At 38.6% G+C, this 21,689-nt stretch overlaps 1 long non-coding RNA gene across 1 annotated transcript; it reads left to right on the top strand.

The window, feature by feature from the left end:
• Positions 1-11,991: 11,991 nt before the first annotated feature.
• LOC116183391 (uncharacterized) lies at positions 11,992-13,990 on the top strand. The gene is made up of 3 exons (XR_004148019.2): positions 11,992-12,015; positions 13,359-13,534; positions 13,857-13,990. It is a non-coding gene; the product is annotated as an uncharacterized LOC116183391 (long non-coding RNA).
• Positions 13,991-21,689: the final 7,699 nt, after the last annotated feature.

Raw genomic sequence — 21,689 nt, 5'->3', positions numbered from 1 at the left:
GCTCTCAGAATGGTTTCAGCCAGCTGAGTTCTCCTTTTTGAAGAGAGCACTTTTGATGCTCTGAACACCAGTCCCCAAAGAGCAGCATCATTTTGAACTGGAGAATCAATGATGTTACTGAGGTGGATTGTTTGAAGACAGGTTTGTTGTTGCTGTGTGATCTCAGTTCAGTGACAGACTCCGTGTGATGGGGTGGCTCTTCTGATTCATTTGCTGACCTTTTCTGTTTTATTGTGTTTTGCTAACCTGTCCTTTGCTTCTGACACTAAGCCTGTATGATCTTTCAGTTAGACCATCTTGTGTGATTACAGAGACATTTGATTAATCACATTTAATTACATATTGCACTTGGTAGTGCTTCTCTGTGATTTTTAAATGCAAACAGTACAATAAGTACAATGCATGCCTAGGTGCTTCAGCTTAGAGCCAAATTGAAATAAGAAAACAAAGTTGGTGAGTTGTATTGCTTGACAACACAGGGACTTTTTGTGCCATATGGTATTGTTTTAAGTATAAAGCATACCTAAAAGTTCCTTATATTACTTTAATATTTAAGAAGAAGCCAGCTAAGTATGAAGGCAGCAGATAAAGCAGTATAAATAATGTAAGCTTGAACGCTTAAGAAGCACAGTGGAAATCAGCAACCTTGGAATGTATGGCAGTCAGGTCTTTTAACTCAAGAAATAACATGGAAAAATAACAGCAGAATTATTCTGTGACATTCATACTCAAAAATAACAGCAGAAACAAGTAGAGTGCTTTGAAATTCACCACCTATAACAGGAGCCTTTTGAAAAGTGGAATCACCTTTTCTTCCTCTTATTAAATACCAAACACTACTAGTCAAGGAAGCAGATGCATTTGAAATGTAGAGAAATTCAAGAAGTCACTTTACATCCAGAGTTACAGAGGAATTCTGTTTTGAATAACAAAAAAGAATTTCCTTTTTCCCTGGGATCACACATTATAATTGGCTTTCAGCTGATCTCAGAGCCACAGGAACAGCCAATCTCTGGGGCAATGCATTCAGGACACAGCTTCAGTTTGAATTCTGAATTGGGTTCTTGTGGTGTAAGGAATGTTCTGAATATTTACACATGCTTTTCCTTTTCTTTTCTTAGAACACCATTGTCCTGGAATGTGCTGTTTCTGGATTGACATAATTGTTCTGTAGGAGCCATTTGAGTCTCTCAGGTAAATACAAAACTGTTAAAATGTGTATTGTGTGAGTTCCTGTTACTTATCTGACTAGCCTTCATTTTCAGAATTATTATAATCTGTTGTGTACCTCTGTCATTAAAAACCCACCCAAAGCTCATCTGTAAGCTAAGAGATTGTGATAGCTTCTTTATTTTTTTGAGCAGACCTAGGATAACATGTTCATGAATTTCTACAGACTTTGGAATCCATGGGTTATTCATTGATCATGAATATGTGCTAGGACTGCAAGCTAAAAAGCCCTTTGAGCATTTTATTGGAGATGTTACTGCATTTCCAGCCTCACTTTGAGACAAAATAACATCTCAATCATTTTTATTTTCTCCTTGAACACTCAGCACAGAGCATTTGAAGAAAGGTCTGTGAAGGTTCCTTCATCACCATTGTATTAGAAAAGTAATCTTTCTCTCTTTCCTGTTTTGAGGGTTGTGTGTTTTCTTAGGGAAGCTATCCCATGGCAATGTGGGGTGGAGGGTCTTTTCTGGGCAGCTGGGAGAGCCACAGCAGCTGGTTGGAAGGGGGAGAAGGTGCCAGGATGGATGCAGGGATTTTTTCCCTTGGGGCAGGGAGAGAAACCATCACAGGGACTCACAGGAGTGCTCAAGTATTTCATAGGGTGTAGTTGATTGCACAGAACTTTAATTTTTAGCAGTCAGTTATTCGTTTAGATCAATTTCTTCTTTCATTGCATTTTTGGATTTAAAAAAAAAAATCTTTTCTGAGTTACTCTTAAATCTCACAGAAAAGAAAGCAAAACATACCAAATTTCTAATAGCTCTATTTAATGTTTATTCCCTTTGTATGATTTACAGAGTTGAAAGGTTTTTGCTGTTGATTTCAGGAGTGGTGGATGGGGAAGAGGAAGCAAAGTTGTGGGATCCTTAGCAATCTGTTCCTTTCCTTCCATGTTTTCACTTCTACTACCATAACTGGAAATGAAGGGAATGCATCTCTCCTCTATTGCTATAATTTGAATGTGAATTTGATCTTCCTAAAGAAGACTAAATATCTTTCTATTGAAGCACAGATAAAGAAAGGGAAGTGGAGGGAATAATGCCTTTTGACATTGTCAGAAGTAACGTAACCTACTGCTGAGGGTATTGCAGACCTACCTGTGTCAATACCCAGAGAGTTTGTCTATTATAGTCCCATCTGGAGACTCAATCCTTCATTTCAGACAGCAGCAGCTGAAATGTTCAGCTTTGGAGAGAGAGCTGTGCTCTGGCAGCCCTGACTCCAGTCTGTACACAGGGGGTTAGTAAAATGCTTTAGGGAGGGACGTGGGCAGTGCTCCAGCTCCTCTTCCAGGCTGAGTGAGAGTGGAAGCAGCAGCAAAAGGAGAGAGGAGGTGTCAGCAGGGGCTCACCCCGGAGTCCAAGTGCTATTTGACACATGGCTGGCTGCAGGTCGACCCAAGCTGCCTCTCCTTGCTCTCCACACTTGGTTAGGGACAATCCTGCTGCTCCTGGGTGGGATGGATGGCTCCATCCGTTTGGCTCTGGTGCTTTTACAGTGCTAGTGATCACAATAAATCACCTGCACTAACACGAGGAATAACCTGATGAGGAGAGTCTCTGTGTAGCAAAGCTACCCACCACATGAACAAGAAATGACGAGCATATATTAGAGGTTTTATTTGACAAGCACCATAAAGTTTTGCTGCTCTTTAAGAGAGAGGTTCAGAGGTGCTCTTCAAGAGGAGAACTAGTCTCTGCTGGGGTCTGGTAGCTCCTCATTACAGGGCTCTCACAGGACCAAGAGAGAAGGAGTTACAGGAAAAGCATGCAGGATTCTTTTTAATAAAGTACCTTTTTTTTTTTTCTCCCCCCTTTCCTTTGGAAACATCTTAGAGCAATACAAATTAAAGACTTTATCTATTTTTATTAGGGTTTGGTATTATTTTATTTTATTTTGCTTAAAGAAATCTATTCTCAACCTAAACATTGTGCACTGATAGCAATTTATTTCTAGTTACAAATACAAAACAAACAAACAACCCAAAACTCCAAAGACAAACCCGAATAAACTTTAAAATTCCCAGAACTTATGTGTTATGGGAAAGATATTTTCACTGACCAAGTCTAGTGAATAACTGATCTGGAGAAAACTACAGTCCTGCTCTGCCCTCACCATCATACCTCTGTTGTTATAACTGTGCACTGGACATGCCTGGCACCATAACTTAAGCAGGTTTTATTATCTTTCCCTCAGGCAGGTATGAACATTCCATGTTTGTACTTTATACTTTGTTGAACTTGGAAATCAATAAGAAAGTTCAGACAATGCAGTAGTCTTATTTCTTCATGTTTTGAAGCAAAATCCCTTTGTAATGCCTGAAACATCTTCAAATGATTTTTCCTGTCCTGTTTACCTTCCAAGGGCCATAATATCCATTGACTATTTTTTCTTTTTTTTTTTTTTTTCTTTTTTTTTTCTTTTTTTTAAGTAGACTTTCCTACTGAAATCAATGGGGAATTTGTTTAAAAATCAATAGGGCATTATGGCCCTGAAACTTAAGACCATGTTGGCTCCTTAATCATATCAGAAAATGTGATTAAGATGCCACAAACAAACCACTAATCCACAGACACAGCTGCTAAATTATGTAGAACCATCTTTACCAGAGAATAAATTCAGTGGGATCTTTGCCTGAGAAAGAGCAGCATTATCCAGGGAGAAATGTCACCAGATTTATCAACCAAACACCTCTTGCTGAGCTGTGGTAACTTTTCAAGAGCAGGTTGGTGTTTTATTACACAGGCAGCTGATTTTGTGGTTCTAAGATCTTCTGGACCTTGGGGACTGGGAAAGGAAGAAACAAATGAAGAAGTGCAGAACATCAAACTGCCTGTTCCCAAATGAACCCAATGAACTGATGAAACAATTCCAAGTCTCTCTGAAAAGACCTTTAGGACCTTCTGAAAGCTGAGTGGACTTTGTAGAGCAGGGATTTACAGAATTACTGTTGTGGAATGGAAGCAAATGGAAGTACAGATTGCTTCTGGTTACTCCAAAACTCCTCATAGTCCTAAAAGGGTTGCATTTGGAATATTTTGCATCTAATATTTCTTATCAACATTTTTTTTTGTTTTTCTTTTGAGATTTACAGCTCTGATTGTTGACATTGTGTAGGAGTCTTCCCTTTGTTTTTAATAGGACTCTGTGCCCACTCAGGGCATAGAAGCTATGAGGACCCTGTGTAGGAATTTTTATTCACTAGTCCCATGTAAGTATACATTTTCACAAACCAAATTTTGCATATGCATGTTTTTGGCAACTGAGTAGCAATAAAGCTCTAAATGATAGAATTGTAAGCAGTACAGCAAGGACAGGTTTGGCTATATTTTAAAAAAATGTAGACACTGAAGACTGGGTTTCCCATTTAAAATGGAGCAATAAATTTATTTACAATATTAAAGATACTTTAATAGAGGAAGATACTTCTTTAAGAGAGGAAGATTCTCTCAAGGGAAAATGTAGGAAGAAACTGTTTGTGTGTGGTTGCTCTTTAAGAGGTGCTGCTTCTCCTGTATCAAGGCTTAAGTTTAGAGAGCTGGTCATGGAATGAGCTTGGCTTTTATTACTCCTCTTGAGCAATTTAGCTCATCCCTAAAAGCGACTTTAAAGAGTTATCACATTTTTTCAAAGGCTGAAAGAAGAACTGGGATCCAGATTATTAGTTCAGCTTGTGAGTCAAGAATGATTAATTTTCTAAAATCTGCTTATATTACTTTGCCAGTGAATACTGAGCAAAGCTTTTGTTTATCTTCCACACGTGGTCACTACTGCGAACAAACAAGTTTAATTTGCTTTGTAAGCTTATTACCAGAGGCACAGTGGAGAACAAGAGCTGAAAAGAACCTCTTGCCTCTGTGGTTTTATTAAGAACTGTTTTCTCCAGAGAACTTTCAGCCTGTCAGATTAGAAATGCAAAGAGACCTTTTACTGTAACAGTCTCTCACTTATCCCCTTAGTAAACTTTGCTTTTCTGATAATTACATTTTACCATCTACAGTTGTTTACTAAATGAACAGCTTTTCTCTGCTGCTCCCAGCCCTGACACTTTTCCTCTGATAATTTGTGGTTACAATGAAATATTTAGAAATATGTGTTTGCCTTCTGTTTGTTGTCTTCCTTGTTTTGCTTAGAGAGCAAATTATTTTGGTTGTGATTCTGGTGATTATGGACCACAGGACTTGTTTAGGATTTATGCCTGAAGTAACACAGCATTAAGGCTGCTGTTTGCAGAGAGAGGGAATGTGCAGGCTCATCTTGTCTCCCTGTAAAGAGAAGAGGAACCACTCTGTGTAAAGGAGGGAGATCCCAACTCTCAGGATGCCTTGAAGATGCAGAATTTGAGGACAACATCCTCTGCAACAGAAAGAGGATTTCCTATAGGAAATATTTCATGTGTGAGTGTGTTTATGGTATCTTCCTACAAAAATGTTTCTTTTTTCAACTTTGTGGGAAACAATGAGCCTCTGCTTGCCTGAAAAACTATGATTGTGTATCAAATCATGATGCCTATTAATGCTGAAAATTTTGGAAAAAACAATCCAAACTGTTTCCTATGCATCACTGCTCTTTGAACAAAGAAGATAAAACTTTCAATAGGTCATAGAATCATAGAATACATTCAATTGGAAGGGACTCATCAGGATCATCAAGTACAACTCCTGACACTTTGCAGGGTATCCCAGGAATCACACCATAGTCAAGGTCAACAGACATCTCTATATTAAGTACAAACAAATAATTTTTCTTTTTAATTCAATATGTATTTATTTAATGTTGAAGTGGGTTTGTTTCATTTTTTTTTCATTCCAGCTGATTCCAATACTTATTTTTGTATGATTGCTTTACATCAAAAAATTTGTGTCATAAAAAACCTTGATGAAAACCCACTTTCACTTATAAATCAGGATGTCTAGCATTTCAAATATTTGAGTGTGAATTAAATCCCTCCTCTAAGCCTCTGATTTTTGTGAATACTTGTGAATGTCACCAGAATTTCTGCTCTCTGTCACTTATTTCTGATCAGTTCTGAAAGAAGCTACCCAGAAAGAGCTGACAGAGGCCAGATTTAAAGGAAAAACATGAGTCTTGGATGATTAAAAATAAAGCTGGGATCTGAAACGCTTAAAATATATGTTTTCATACCTGCACTTCAAAGGCAAACTTTCAGCTCCCTAGAAACCTGGGCCATCAGCAATATACAGTATTGAGTAAAATCTAAAATGGTTGCTGTATTGTCCCTGTGATTTGGAGCTTTGCTGTTTCTGAAAATGCAAGTCAGCATCTTGGACAAAAAAATTCAGATTGAATTAGAAATTTTTATGCTGAATGAATTTGAGTGTGATATTAAGCAGGAAATAACTCAGTACCAGTTGAGATCTTTAGAAATTCAACTATAAGAAAGTCCTAGCTGCCTTAAAAATAAGGGAAAATATTTTTTGTAGTGGTGAAATGTCTAATTGCTAGGCTCTTGTCATCCATGGTACAGCCTTTGTTAGAAAGAACATTAATGATTCAACAGTGCTGGTAGTTGGACAAGATATGGTTCTTCATTGCAGTCACCCATACTCCCTTTCTCCTCGTCTTCCCAAAGATCTCAGTATAAATTTACCAGGAAGGGTGAACCAACTTGCTGAACTCCACAGAATGGGTTCCAAGCCCATGGACATTTGTTCTCTTTTGTTCTCTGCTATCTTGGAGAGGGAGGAGCTCACACAGGGGAGAACAAAGCCACTCTGACAGTGGCATCTGCAGTAAAGCCTGCAGACATGACTACAAGGTTGGCAGCCTAAAAGACAAATGCTTTTCCATTTTCACAAGCTTATCAAGCAATTCTACCACTTTCCATGCCAAGCCTCGGTGCAGACTAATGTGTCCATTTCCCCCAGTCTCAAAATGTCAAAAATGCTCTTGTTGAAGGTGGAAGGTCTGTGCTTGAATCTAGGTGAGTGTAAATAAATAGAGAGACAAGGCCAGTATACACACACTTTTTCTTTCTATTTGTAATACAAAGTAGCTGGCTGCATTTAAGTGTTAGCAGTTTAAGCCCCCAAATTGTGACACGTTCTGGACTGAAACAAGAAATATTGTTTTCTTGTGGCTACTCTGCATAGTGAGCCTGCTGCATTGAAAAAGAATATACCTGCAGGTCTACATTAAAATCACATTAACAATGCACTGAACAAGAAAACTAGGGAATTCAGAGACAAGGCAGTCCCTAATCCCCCCTCCATCTGTAAGATTCTCACCTGTCACAAATCAGGAATCCAGGTACAGCAGTGCTGCTTAAATGCTCCTGTTAGACGCTGACAGCAGAGTATCTGTAAGCACAGGCAGTGTGAAGCAATTTTCTTGCTTTTTTAAAAAGCATTTGAACATTTTGCACTTGCTCGGATAGTGCTGAACTTCAGTTCATCTATGAAAATAAAAATTCTGAACTATTTTACACAGGCAACTGATATTTTTATACTGATAAATGCTGCACTCCTATAACTTAGTGCAGATAACCTCCACCCTAAAGGAGCTTAGAGTCTAAACAGACAAAATGAATAAAAGGTAAGAAATGCAATGTTATTCTCCCCATTTTAGAGAAGGGGAAACCAAAGCACTGAAAGGTTAAGTGGCTTGTCTCTGGTCACACAGCTGAGCCCATGGCAGGGCTGTGAATTAAATGCCTCCTCTTGTAAGAACGGCGCTGTCTCCTTAGGAAATATGAATAGTAGAAAGGAGAGAAGCTGCCTAGCACAAATTTACTGTATGGTACTTGAATAACCTGGCAGGTAGGACTGGAGCTGAAATAATGAACCGATAGCTGCAAGTGGACAAAAATGTATTATAACAGTGAAGAATGTAAGAAACTTGGAAATTTATTCTCCCGCTCTAAACCCCTTTTCCTTAAGGCAACAAAATACCTGTATTTGCTCTGTCAGCGCCTCCACCTTTCCACTTGTCACTGACCCTCACAGAAAGAGCAGCTTTTCTAAGGATCCCACATTCCTACCCCCATCACCAAAACTTGCCCCTCCTCAGCAGGAGCAGGAGCCTGTGATTTAGGTCCAGAAATGGTGCACTGGTGGCTCTGTGGCTGCCTGCTCTGCCTGCCTGGCACAGCAGCACACCAAGCTCTGCTCCTTGCCCTGCCTATGGGTCCAATAAGCAGGGTGGATCCGTGAGCTGGGCTGGGTGGAGGAGCGATGTGCCGGAGCCCACCCTAGGTCAGGGGTGGCTCCGTATGGTGGAAAAGTCTCTCCTCCAACCCGTGCTTTCAAAGAAGGGCTCAGCAGTCTCTGTTGTTTGGTCTCAAGGTTGTTTACTGCAAGTTATCTAAAAGATTTTCTTCTCTGGCTGCTGTGGTTTGCTCACAGCTCAGGCAGAGGCACACACACACCCTGACATCCTCTCTGACTCCCGACTGCTTCTTCTCTCCCCGCCCAGGGCTGCTGCTGTCTTTTATATGGTACATTACGTGTTACATGTTTATAGATTTTCCCCAATACCTATTACCTATATTAAATGGTGCTTTTCTACTCTAAACCAATCTGTGGGTGCCAACATCACCAAGAACATGGAGGTAAGGAAGAAGAAAGAGGGAGGGCAGGGCAGGCCCAAATCCCTCCATCTTAAAACTTCTGATCCCCATGTACAAAACTAAAACCCCCCTGTACAGGACTTAAAACCCCTCTGTACAGCACTCAAAAATTCTTCCCTCTACTTTGTGACTACTTCTACTATAATATCTAAACTTTTGTGACTTCTTGTTCTTCCTGCAAGGTTGGTAAATCATTCCATGGTTCAAACCTAAAATCACAGCTGTTTCCAGCTGCCTGCCAGGATCTCAAATGCTTCTGGCCAGGGCCCGGAACATCCAAAAATGTCTGAGAGACATTTTGAGTTCCGACAGGGATGCCCACAGGCATGGGGGAACATGGCAGAGCTGCAGGAATTCCTTGCAGCAGGGCAGAGGATGCCACAGGTTGTCTGGCACAGAAAACCACTTCATGGTGATGAACTGTGGTCCATTGGTGAAGAGGAACAATTTGAGATCGTTTTTATCTCTTCCTCATGGGGTTCATTATGACTCTTTTCTTTTTTACTCTAGTTTTTTTTTTTCCCTTCTCCTTCCCCTTTTGTCATAGGCAGTTCAAGTTGTGCTTCTGATTGTCTTGACAGAAGTATAAATTCACAGCTTGACATCGAAGCTCATACTTGGTAGACTTTGGTTTTGTTATTTCAGAGTTTTCCAGCGAGGGAAGAAGGCTTGATTTCAACAATTGTCAAAGCTATTTGAGCTGTACAAAACAAGTGTCTGATGAGTAATTATCTAGGCCTTGATAACAGGTAGTCTGACTAGTTAGTGTAAAACAACCATAACAAGCCAAGATTATTCCAAAGTATCTAATTGAACTTAAGGTGATTTAAACTTAGGCAGCTCTTCCAACTTCTTGTAGAAACCTTCACTTACAGCATTTAATTTTAATAATGAATAATATAAGAAACAAATAATATTAAAAAATGCCTTTGAAGTTTGTAGACTAGCCTACTTCTTATGCAAAGAAAGTGTTTTCAAATGCACGTTTCAAAGATGCAGCCTTGAACTTTTTGATTATTTATAAGGCATTTTTTCCTTTCCCTTTTATTTCTGTAGCTTGTATTTTTTACAATGTGTATGGAACTTCTTACATAATGTTCTTTCAAGTAATTTTCACAAAATACATTATATTTAGTGCAGACAGGTCTATATCTCTTCAGATAACTCAAAATACCTAGCAGGATATCAACTTTCCAATAATAATTTAATTGTCAAATTCCTTTTCCTTTCAGATTGTGGTTCTTCCCTAGAAATGACAAAGGACAGGAATTTCAACTCCTGAGATTAGAGATGAGAGATTTTTAGGTATATTTTAAAGGTATAACTTTGAGGAGTCCTACGTTTGTGTGGAAAAAAACCAGAGCACACAGCTTTATTAGAAAAGAAATTTGAAAATTTAAGTATGTGGTCATTAACTAATCATATCTTCTGGACACATATAAATAGCAGTTCTCAGTATCTTCTTACAGAAAAATTTGCTATTACCTTCTGTAATTCTAGTTGTGAAAATGTTTGTTTACCTGCACATTTGTTGTCAGGCTGTGTTCATGCCAAGAGAAAAACATGTGAGGAAGAAGTTGGCATTTATTCAGAAAAGTGGCTGGACTGGATAGCTTGAAAAATAAAATTTTCCTTTTCATTAGAATGTTAAGAAATGAGGATCTGGATAATTTAATGCTTTATCTTTTTTCCTTTTCTAACTAAACTAAGAAAATAATTCAATAGAAAATCAGATATGCAATTATTCTTCCACTTTTAGTGGTGTGAAAAGAAAGAAAAAAATGGCTATATAAGATATATTTCAAAAAGCAACCTACATTTAAAAAAAAAAAAATATTCGAATTGTTTGATGAACAAATATAAACTGCTGGATCCAATGTGGGGTACCCAAGCTTTTCCTTATCTCCTCTGTGGGAACATGAACTCAGGATGCATTTCTCTTCTCTGACATGTGCTGGCTGCCTGTTCTTTACTGTACCACTTGTTATACAGAGAACCTCTCAGAGATGGGGAAATGTTACTCTGCTTCATAGTAAAAAATCAACTCAAACATTCCTCTACCTTCTCTGTAAGCTACTCTTCGCTCCTTCAGTGTCCTGGAGTTCATTGCTTGTTTTCAACTCCCTGCAGAAAAGTATTTTCAAAACTACGAGTGAAGGACAGTGGGATTGCATTGGTGCTCTCAGTGCTACAACTGGGAATAGCTGCTTCTTACTGTACTTCACTTACTACTTCTGTCAGTGAAGAAATAACCCTTCTGCTATTTAATTATTGGAATCTTCAATGTTTTTAAATGTGTGTGAATCACACAAAACCTCCCTTTCTGAGCAAACAACTTCCCAGCAGGATTTCTTCATGGTTTTTTGCGTGCTTGCTGTGACTTGTTCTGTTTGTTTGAACCTGGGCCACGAGGGATGTTGTGAAAACTGGTTTGTGGGAGATGCTTCCTGTGTTTTATATAATTAACTCTGGATGGCATAGCCTGAATCTTTAAATTAGATGAACCATGTCTGAGCAAAAGAGTCAGCCCTGTTTTTACGTGTGTGCCTAATTAGGGACAAACGGATGTTCCTGGTAAAAAGAGAACATTGCTCTTTCCTTGAGTTTTGTTTCTGGCTGTCCACTTCTGAAAAACATTTAAAAATATTAAAGAAAGCCATGCCATTGCACACTGCAGATGAAGTTTCTTGGTGTGTACTTTGTGTTGGTCTGTGATCAAAAGGCTGAACTCACTGTTGTTTAATGTGCTTATGAGCATGTACACCTGAGTGAGGAAGCCTGGCTTTTATGAGGTGATGACATGATTTGCTGAGCAGAGAAGGGCTGCAATAGAGCCATTTTTCTTCCCCTTTCCTCTTCTGTTTTCTCCTACTCTGTACAGAATTCCTGCTGGTCAGAATTTGCATCTGAGACATGTATGTTCAGAATTTTGCTCTGAACCATGTAGGGGAGAAAAGGTTTAGATCCTGGATCTAAACTCTGCAGTGAGCTCTGGTCACAGGTCATCTTGGACACGGCACACTTCTCTACAAAATTCTTGTTCAGTGTTTTTCATTAGAAACTGTTCTGTTAGAGCAGGAACAACTCAAAGGAAAAGGAAGAAACTCTCCTTCCTCATCCCAGGCAGCTCTGCTCTGTAACAATCCTTGGAAATGGTAATGAAAAGGATGACCTGACAGCCCATGAAGGACAAGGTAAGAAACAAAATAATGCAAGGATGACTGTCCCATTTAAGTTCTGTATGTTTTGCTTTTTGATAATTGTGCCTGACACTGAAACATGACTAGCATTTCTGGTAATGTTCAAGGAAATACTTTTCCTGTCTTAATTAATCTTATACTTTTAACTATGTCCAACAGATAGATAGTTTATCTGAGTGAAACTACCTTAGAAAAAGCATCTGTGTTTTTTTTTTTTTCCCTTGGTTTTGCTGCTTAAAATCTAGCTGAAATAGAAAGGAATTTAACCTTCCTTCAGTAAAGCATGGTGCCTTATGTAAAAGAATAAAATAATGCATGTAACTTTATTTTGGCTGCAGCTACTTTCTACTTCTTGTTTTTGACAGGTGATTAAATAAATTTCAGCCTCCATTATATAAAGAGTTTCTAGCTGGCTCTGATAATGCAAGCAGATCTACTCAGAATGCTCTTTCCAGTTGTTGGGGACTTCACCAACTTTCTGGACATCCTGTAGGCTTCAATGAAGATATAAGAGGGGTGAAGTGTGATCTGTTCTTTTCCCATTGTCCTCCTCTGTATGCAGAGTTTTCATGCTCACTTTGATACAACATCCAAAAACTTTTCAACTCAGAACGCCTGAAATCTGAATCTTCATTCTGATATATCAAAAATATGGATGCATATTTTAAATTGGGTGTTTTGTTGTTACATTTTACCAATTAAGAATAGTCTTTTCCAGTCAAACCAGTGAATTTAATGTAACTTTGATAGTTTACTAATTGCTGTCATTAAGCCTCACCAAAGAAGTCTTCTTTTACTCACTAGAGTAATACTGTTGAAATTATGTGCAGTACTCAGTTTTCTGTCTTTGGGACTGATTCGACAACTAAGGACACTTTACACTTTGGGATTCTAGAAAATTAATTTTAGTAGCATTGGGGAACTTTATGTACATCTGTCTTACCTCTTTGGATAAACCTTTTTCATTCAAGTGTGATTTTATTATGTGCAACTTAATTTCTGATATAATGATTATGAGCACACTGACTCAGGTATTTGTCTCACCTCAGGACACTCTCATCATTATTGGAAGGGATAAATATATAAGGTTATCCTAGTTATGTAATTTTTCTATTAGATTAGGCTTGCCTTTTTAATCTCTTTTTCTCAACAATCTCATCTTTTTTACAAACAAACAATATTTTCAGAGACTCAGAAAATAACCTTAATGCCTTTGTGAAATGCTTTTGGATGATGGCAGAAATTATACAAGAAAGATATCAAATTTACTGTATTTGATAAGAAATAACTAAGTATATGAAAATAAATCCTATTCCTACATCCTTGTTATCCAACAGGACCTGGCACTCCACCTGCTTCCTGAGGGACAGAAGAGGCAGCATAAAATGGATAGAAATTATGGAATCAAGCACCAGCTGGATTTGGGAAATTGTAGATATGTTGTATCTCTATGCAGGAGAGTGGAAGCTCATTTTCAATTCAGATTCCCTTCTACAACTTGCCATGATTTTCTGTAAGTATTTGGTAATCTGTGAGTTAAATTCTCTATTTTCAGAGAAATTGTCACTTAAATATTCAATATAGTGTTCTATAATAAAGTTCTGTATGGTTCTATGCAAGGTAACACTCCTTTTCCAATGTCAAATTGTTTAGCCACATTTTTATTTTTTGTAACAACATTTCTAATTTAATGGTCAGATGGTAGTCCAAAAGTAAGATCTCAAAACTTTTCTCATACTGTCTCATTTCACTTATTGAGGCAGTTTCCTACAAATGTATTCCATGCAAAGAGTGACAAAAGTAACCTTCCCAATTTATCTTTCCTTCCCTTGCAGGATTTGCCCTTAACTGGGTCCTCTTAACTGTGTTTCCATTCCGGGTTTTCTAAAATTTATCATCAATAAATCGTAACACACTTTTCCAAATTATTTCCAAGAATTTTAGTCTTTTTTCCAGCTAAAGCTCTGTTCCCTGAGTTGCTAATTGCCTCTGATGTTACCATTCACATTTGTCCTTAGATTTGTACTTTCCCTGGCTTTCTTGACCCTGTTCTCGACAGATTGTCCTCTGACTCTTTCAATATATAAACAGAATTATTCTCTGCATCTTTCCTCTTGACACCATATTTTACAAACATTATAAGCAAGAACTAGGCCCAAAAACTTATGCAAGAATAAGCTTAGTATGTTCATAGGCTGTAGAGTTGTAAGTAGACTAGTTTTCTGCAAGAACTATGAGTATTTTTAAAATATTATTTAAAAAATAGCAATGTGTGGAAAGCTGAAGAACTCCAGTAAAAGACTTTCCCTGATTGCAATAATGGGTACAACTGCCTAGGGAATGTTAGAGGCATATACAAGGTAAATTACATCTACATTGTTTTAAATTGGTTTTAGAATTAGTCTGTAACCACAGAGTACTCCCACTGTGCCATGTGCTGTATAGCTAATCAGAGGAGGAATATGTTAGAATGACTAAGCAGAACACTGGAAAAAAATTAAATAGTTCATTAAAAAGAAAAAAAAAAAAAAAAAGCAAGATTTGGCTTTCCAGAGAAGATTCCCAGAGTGTCAACAGCCTGCAGAGGATTTTGCTAAGCCATAGTGATTGCTGGTGCCAAATGAGTATGGGCAGTCAGGAGGCTGCTAGCTGCCAGTGCTCAGTTTGTCTCCTGCTCTGTCAGCCTCACCTCAGGCTGGCATCAGGGGCCTTGCTGCTCCCCACTGCACATCACTATTCCACTGCAGTCCTCTGTAGCAGGTGAGGGATGAGCCACAGGAATGAAGGAACTGAAGTGATGGGGCTTTGAGCAGTAAGGGAAATCTAACAAGCAGTCTTATCATGCCACCCCCTTCCTGCGTTCTTCAGCTGCTTCTCAAAGCTTATTTTTCTTGTCTCATTCTTGCTGTTTGATCCTAGGTAATATTTTCTCCAAACATTTAGTTCCCTCTTTCTCTCATCTAATGAAAACATCCACACGTTTTCCTCAAGCTCACCTCTGTCCCCACCTCTGGCACCTGCATTCAGGGAGCCATCAGGAAAGCTCAGTAGGAATAGAAGAGTCCCTGCCTAATGTGCTTGCCCTTACCTGGCTGCCAGGCCCCCACAGTCTTTGACTAGAGAAGCTTCTGGACAATATCTCAGTCTCACAGATTCTCTTCCTTTAGCACTTCTGAAAAAGATTTCCATACAGGATTTTATATCCAGCTCACCGAGCCTCTCATCTCTCTCAGCTACAGCAACATCCCTCACTCTGGCCTTGACAAATAGTGTTCTGTTCCACTTGTAGCTGTGGTGGATAGTACTGAAAAGATCAGTTTCTTTCATTATCCTTTTCTGGCATTTTTCCTTTTCCTGTGCTGCATCAGAAATAACTGCTTTTGCCTTCCAGGCCCTTTAGAGTCCAACCCCATCATAGCTGTTACCACTCATTCACTGTCAGGATGCTGGCTCTTGCTTTTGATCAACCTATTACAGCAGCCTCCACTGCCTACTTGTTAAATTTTTAAACAGCCACTTGTGTATGTATTCCTGAGCTGCCTGTCATGCTTGGAGGAGCTTCTCCATCCAGAAACTTAAACTAAACAGACACCTTCCCTCTCACAGTTTCTAAACTGTGAGTTCAAAGCCCTAAATGTTGTTGTCCCTTGCCTACTGTCCCCAGCAAAAGCCTGAACCCGCAGTGGTGGGCCTTTAACACACAACCCTGGAGGGGTGGCACAGTGCCCCAGGGCACATGGCACTGGGGCCATTCCCTCTGGCATTCCCTGATGCAGCAAGGAGGATGGTGCTGTGGGAATTTAGGAAGACCACAGGAAGAAGTCCATTGTCTTCTGCTGCAACCAGCAGTTTAAGGCAGGTGCTGTGGCTGAGCGTGTAAAAAAGTCTCTTCAGCAGATCTTTGTGGAGTAATGCAAGCCACGCTTTTCTTCTTTAACCAAAAACCCCAGATGTTTCTCCTCTTTTACCTTCCACAGTATTTATTGACTTTTGCATCAGAGGTGTTGAAAAAAAACCTGAGCATGGCCTAATTTTAATAACAACTGATAGAAAGGGCAGAGGCAGCTCCTCACACTACCTTTAAGAAAAATAACAACTGAAAATGGAGACTGGCTTGCCAAAGGTACTTTTTTACTTAAAAATTTTCTGTTTACTATATAAAAAATTTAATGGATAAACATTTTTGGCAGAAAAAGCATTCAGACCAGCACACAATCTCAATTTTCAGTATTTATCCATAATGAATTAAAATATAATGTGGAATATTTACTGAAGTAAATATCAAATTTAAAGGAAAATGTATGTATGGTTCTGTTTGTTAAGTAAAAAGAAGCATTTTCTTCAGCCAGTAATAAACTTCCTTCAGGAGTGTACTGTGCAAAACTGTAGTTAACATTAAGTTTTTCAGAGTTCCAGAGGAACACTACATTTTTAAAACGGTGTAAGAAAGCTTCATAATTTGAAAGAGAATATTGTTCATTAAACCCACCATAAAATATCTTTAGAGCTGAGAAGCTGTTGGAGGAATTGTTTTTTTTACTAATTAGGAGTTATAGATATGTGTGGAAGAGTTAGAGAGAATAACAGTGTGGGGTGAAGAGGAGGAAATCCTTAAAGTTCAGCAGAAATTTGGAGCACTGAGAGTGCTGCACAGCCTCTGGAAAACCTGGGAAAGGAGGTAAAACTGTCAACTATGGTGCAGAAAAGGTAAAAGAAGCTTATAAATGTTTATGTTCTGGTTTGGAAAGAACCAGCATGATGTAATCACATCTGATAGTGCTAAGGACTACTTCTTGATCAATCAACTGGGAGATCATTAAATGACAACTGTCAGAACTAAATGGTTTTTTGAATTTACAGGGTGAGATAATTTGCACCGAAGTATTTAAAGGGCTTGTTGGGAAACTCTCTGGACCATGATGCTGATTTTTAAAAAAATCCCAGAGAACAGTGAAGAAGTTCCAGAGCACTAAAGCAAACTCAATGCACAGATTATCTACATGAATAAATGCATTGCCATAAATCGAGTTGGTGACCTGCTATTAATCTCAGCCCAAATCTTAGACTTAGAACTCAACCAGCAAAGATAAGAATGTTGGGCCTGTTACAGAATGTTGGGCCTGTTGGGCCATGTTTAACTGGGGGAGAATGTAAATATGAAGGAGAAACCATCATAATTTTCCTGTTTGTTCTAAGTTTTCCCTTCACCAGTTCTATTCATTATTTCTGGACACAGAACAAGCACGCCATGGCAGTTCTTTCCATGTCCAGCCATGGGGAGTCCAGGTCAGTGTTCTCAGGTGTGGGAACAGAGAGTAGCCAGGGCTGAGCAGTGCTCTGTCACAGGGGGTTCAGTGGGATGTGCAGGACTTGAGAAATCACTGAAAACTTGCAGTTTGTTCAGTTTAGTAAACTCAGAGAATAAAAATAATTACGAGTGGAGCCATTTCACATGATCAGAAAAGGAATCTTGCTGTCATACACACTTCTCACAAATGTGCTCCTCTGGGATAAACCTGTTTTCAAAACTACCTCTGACTTCACCCTGAAGGGTGAGGTGAAGTGTAGGTCACTTGGGTGCAGATCCTGGGTCAAGATTACACCTGCCCTCAGGAGTCACAGCCCTAACATGCTTCAGATCTGCTTGTGCTTCACCTCGAAGCACTCAAATAATGTGTGGGCTCCTGTAACAAGATGTGTTTTTCAAGAAGTAAGCAGCAGGCTGAGTGTGTGCAGGAAAGACACAGGAATACCCACTACTGGCAAAAGATCTTGTCTCAGTCCAGAGTTTGGACACTGGAACACCTGAGTCCCTTCAGGAATGTCCTGGCGTGTTTCCTGTCTCTGCTTCTGTTTTTTCTTGAGCATAGCACCCAGTTAGGCCATGGGAATGATTGGGTGCTAATGTTTTGTAAAATACCTTTACTACAAATTAGATTTTTATGATATGCCTACTCAGTACTCTTCATTTGATTAATGATATAGGAATATATAATAGCAATAGGAAGTTCTACTTTTATTCTCAGAGCTGAGGTCTGGTCACCACAGCCCAAGCAGATGAGCTGATGCTTAATCCCAGAAAAGAAAGATAGAGAAAAGCAAGTCTTTCAATCTATATATAAAGCAAATAAATTGGCTTATTTTCTTTTTTCTTCTTTTTTTTTTTTCTTTTTTTGTCTTGACATTGTCAGTGCATCATCTATAAAGAAAATAGAATTATTTTTATGTCAGTAAAGCCTACAGCATGTGTCAGTAATGGATCAAGTATGAAAAGTAATTTTTAATAAGTGTGAATCAAAGAGGGATTAGAAAAGCTCAGGGGATTTGGAGATGAGACTTGAGTTCAGGGAATTCCACAGCTCAGGGGCATAACAGGTGAATGCTCTGCTACTCATGGATGAGAGACCTGGCAAGGGTGCTGATGAATTTGAGATTTATTATTAGAAAGTAAGGACTGAGGGTATGTATCAATGGAGACCAATTTTGATAGGTACGAAAGGGATGATTCAGATAGGTAATGAAAAACTCTGAACAAAATTTTAAAGTCAATTCAATGACTGATAGGAAGCAGGTATAAATCTGCCATAGCTGAAGTAATGCAATTGGATTTATGGCCATAAGCAAACATATGGGATGCAGCATACTGAACAATGGGGTCATTTGTGAATATTGTTCCTTATAGTGTGTGGCTGTTGCTGTAATGTAAAAGCCCTAAGAATGGGGTTTAGAACGGGGCCAGCGACAAGGGAGCAGCAGGAATGCCTGCCTTGCACCTGCAGAGTGGAAATGTCTCACCTGAGTGACTGCTTCTGAGAAAAGCTTTTAAGAAATTAACAGCAAATGAACTGAGGAACCTCGGAAGGATACAAAGTCGAAAGTTTTGGAGGATTCATTAGACGTACACAACTGCCACCAGATGGGAAAACAGAATATGACAAACAGTACATAATGAAAGATAGGAAGGGGGAGGGTGAATTTGGGGATTTGATTTCAGAAAGCAGTGTTTTATGTGCCCATCACGAGGAATACTTTCTACTTCGTGTGTGGAAATGTACATGCCTTTTCCGCCATTTCTTCCATCCCCCTCCCTCCCTTTCTTTTTCCTTCAGCCTACAGTTTGAAGCGAAACTTAGAGAGAAATCCATATCCCTTTTTTTTTTTTTGTGATACATTATAAGCCAAGTAATCTTGAGAAAGAGAATTTTCTCACAGTAGGGGCCTACAACGAAGTTGGATATGGATCCTCCACAAAAGATTTTTGTACACTGAAATAGGTAAGAACCAGATCACTGGGATCAATACTGAAACTATGCACTGTTTAGGAATAATGTTAAGAGCTATTACTCTTTGAGCAATCACTCAGGAAGCATTTATCTAAAGCTCTAATTTACAATTAAAGTTCTTATGGTTCTTTTACCATTATTGTTTGCTTTATTTTTGTATTTTCCATGGCATAGAGAAATAGCCATTAAATGATGATTTTTCTGTCTCTGGAGGAAATACAACACTGGAGAGTTACAGCTGCCTCCTTTTTGAAACCCATTCTGTGACAGATTTGTGATCAAGGTGTTCAGAATTTCAAAGTAATGCAATATTTATTTCTGTGACTAACTCATCTATGTTGTATAGAGAATCTAATATTCTCTATCCGTGAAGCCTCGCACATCAGAATATTCCAATATTTTATTACCAACTCTTCAAGGATTTTTATTATTACAGCTTGCCGAACCTGGTATTTAATGAAATCATAATCTGGCTTTGCAATGGAGTTTCTGCTTGTTCTGGAACAGCTTGTGAGTGGAGCTGGGCTGGTACATCCCTACCCTGGAGACACAGCACTGAGCAGTGCGTGGCTGCAGTTCTGCCCAGCATCCTAGAGATATGGTTTGGTATCTCTTGATATCTGTGCCCTAAACTAGAGCTACCAAAGAAGGAAGGTCTGAATGGATGGTTTATTTTGTCACAGAAAGGATAAATACCAGGATGATTTTCTTAGTTTGTATACATTAGCATGCCCTGGTTAATAAGTTAACCAAAGTCAGCATGTTCTTTTTTAACTCTTACTCAGGGTAAGTAATAATGTCCTCTATAAATGTTCTGGCTGACATTTAATTTCCATTACCATGCCATTTTGCTGCCCTGTTATGACCCACTAAAGATGGAAAAAACATTGATATCTTTGCCAGTCATTTTAGATTTCTTGATGGCTTTGTAACTTTTAATCAGAAAGGTTTTAGTGTCCTGAAGGTAAAATAAATTATTGCATAAGATCACTGTATCTTTCTGTTTATAGGGAAAAGAGAGAACAAATGTAAATAGAAGGTAAGACAGCCTCTAAGCTCTCTGAATAGGGAGGGTATTTATTATTTTTTAGTATTAAAGAAAACCCCCACTTATAAGGAGATCTATAAACACATTTAATTGCTTAAATCCTATTGACAGAGAAAGTTTGAAGTTACACTTCTTAGGGAAAATACATTTAATAACCTATTTACTACTTCTACATCAGAAAAACCAAGCAGCCTACAGCAATATTTTGATTTCTTCAGTCATTTTTGTTGACATACACATAACTAGAGCAGCCAATTAATTCTCTATTAATATTTGCCAAGATGTTAGTTTTGATTAATTTTCATTTTTTTTTAAGTTATTTTTGCCAAATAGATATAGTTATTCATATAGTTATATGATTTATCTCTCCAAAGACATTATTGTGCTGCTCAACCACTGTTCAATAAAGGAGATTTTTAATGAAAATTGGGTAACTTGCATTCATGGTATTTCTTGTCACTGTATGTGTGTGACTTATCTTGGCTAAGCTTTAGGATCTTTTCAGGAAAGCTTTGAGGAGCTTTGACACACTTTGGGGAGATATGGAGCTCATTAGGCTGCTGTTATTAAAGGTCCCATTTTTGACTCCTGATTATTTATAGAATTCCAACAGATGGTGTGAGCAAACAACTTTTTCTTCTTTCTGGAAAGCGCAAAGTGAAAGAGCCAACAAAGAGAAGAAACCTGCAGACTGGTGAATGTCTGGGAGAAGATAAGCAAAAAATTATTTCCTGCCATTTTGTTTGGTGTTGCAACATGGGAACATAGAATTAAGTCAATAGATACCTGGTGGAAACAAAAAGATCAAGAACATTTTTTGTAATGCAAACTGCAAACATAGAATAATAGAATGGCCTGAGTTAGAAGGGACTTTAATGATCATCTCAATGCAATCCTTCTGCCATGGGCAGGGACAACTTTCACAAGACCAGGGTGCTCAGAGCTCCATCCAGCTTGGCCTTGAACACTTCCAGAGGTGGAACATCCACAGCTTTTCTGGGCAATCTGTGTCAGTGCCTCACCACCCTCACAGTAAATAATTATTTTAAAATATCTAATTTAAGTGTATTCTCTTTTAGTTTGAATCCCTTCCACCTTGTCCTGTCAATAGAGGCCTTTGCAAAAATTTCCTCTCTGTCTTTTTTATAGGCTCCCTTCAGGTATTATAGGACCCCAGTTAGGTCACCCCTAAACCCATTCTTTTCCTGGCTGAACAATCCCACTTCCATGCCCACATTTTGGGTAGGCAACACTGTGCAATTTCCACAGGTTTGTATTCTATGGATACCTTCCATTGGCCGATCTATGACAGCACATTCAAAGATAAGGACTTAGAT

This window comes from Lonchura striata, chromosome 2 (genome assembly GCF_046129695.1).
Source record: "Lonchura striata isolate bLonStr1 chromosome 2, bLonStr1.mat, whole genome shotgun sequence".
Taxonomy (NCBI): domain Eukaryota; kingdom Metazoa; phylum Chordata; class Aves; order Passeriformes; family Estrildidae; genus Lonchura; species Lonchura striata.
Note: the sequence above shows the minus strand (reverse complement) of the source record. Positions and strands in the feature narration are given on the sequence as shown.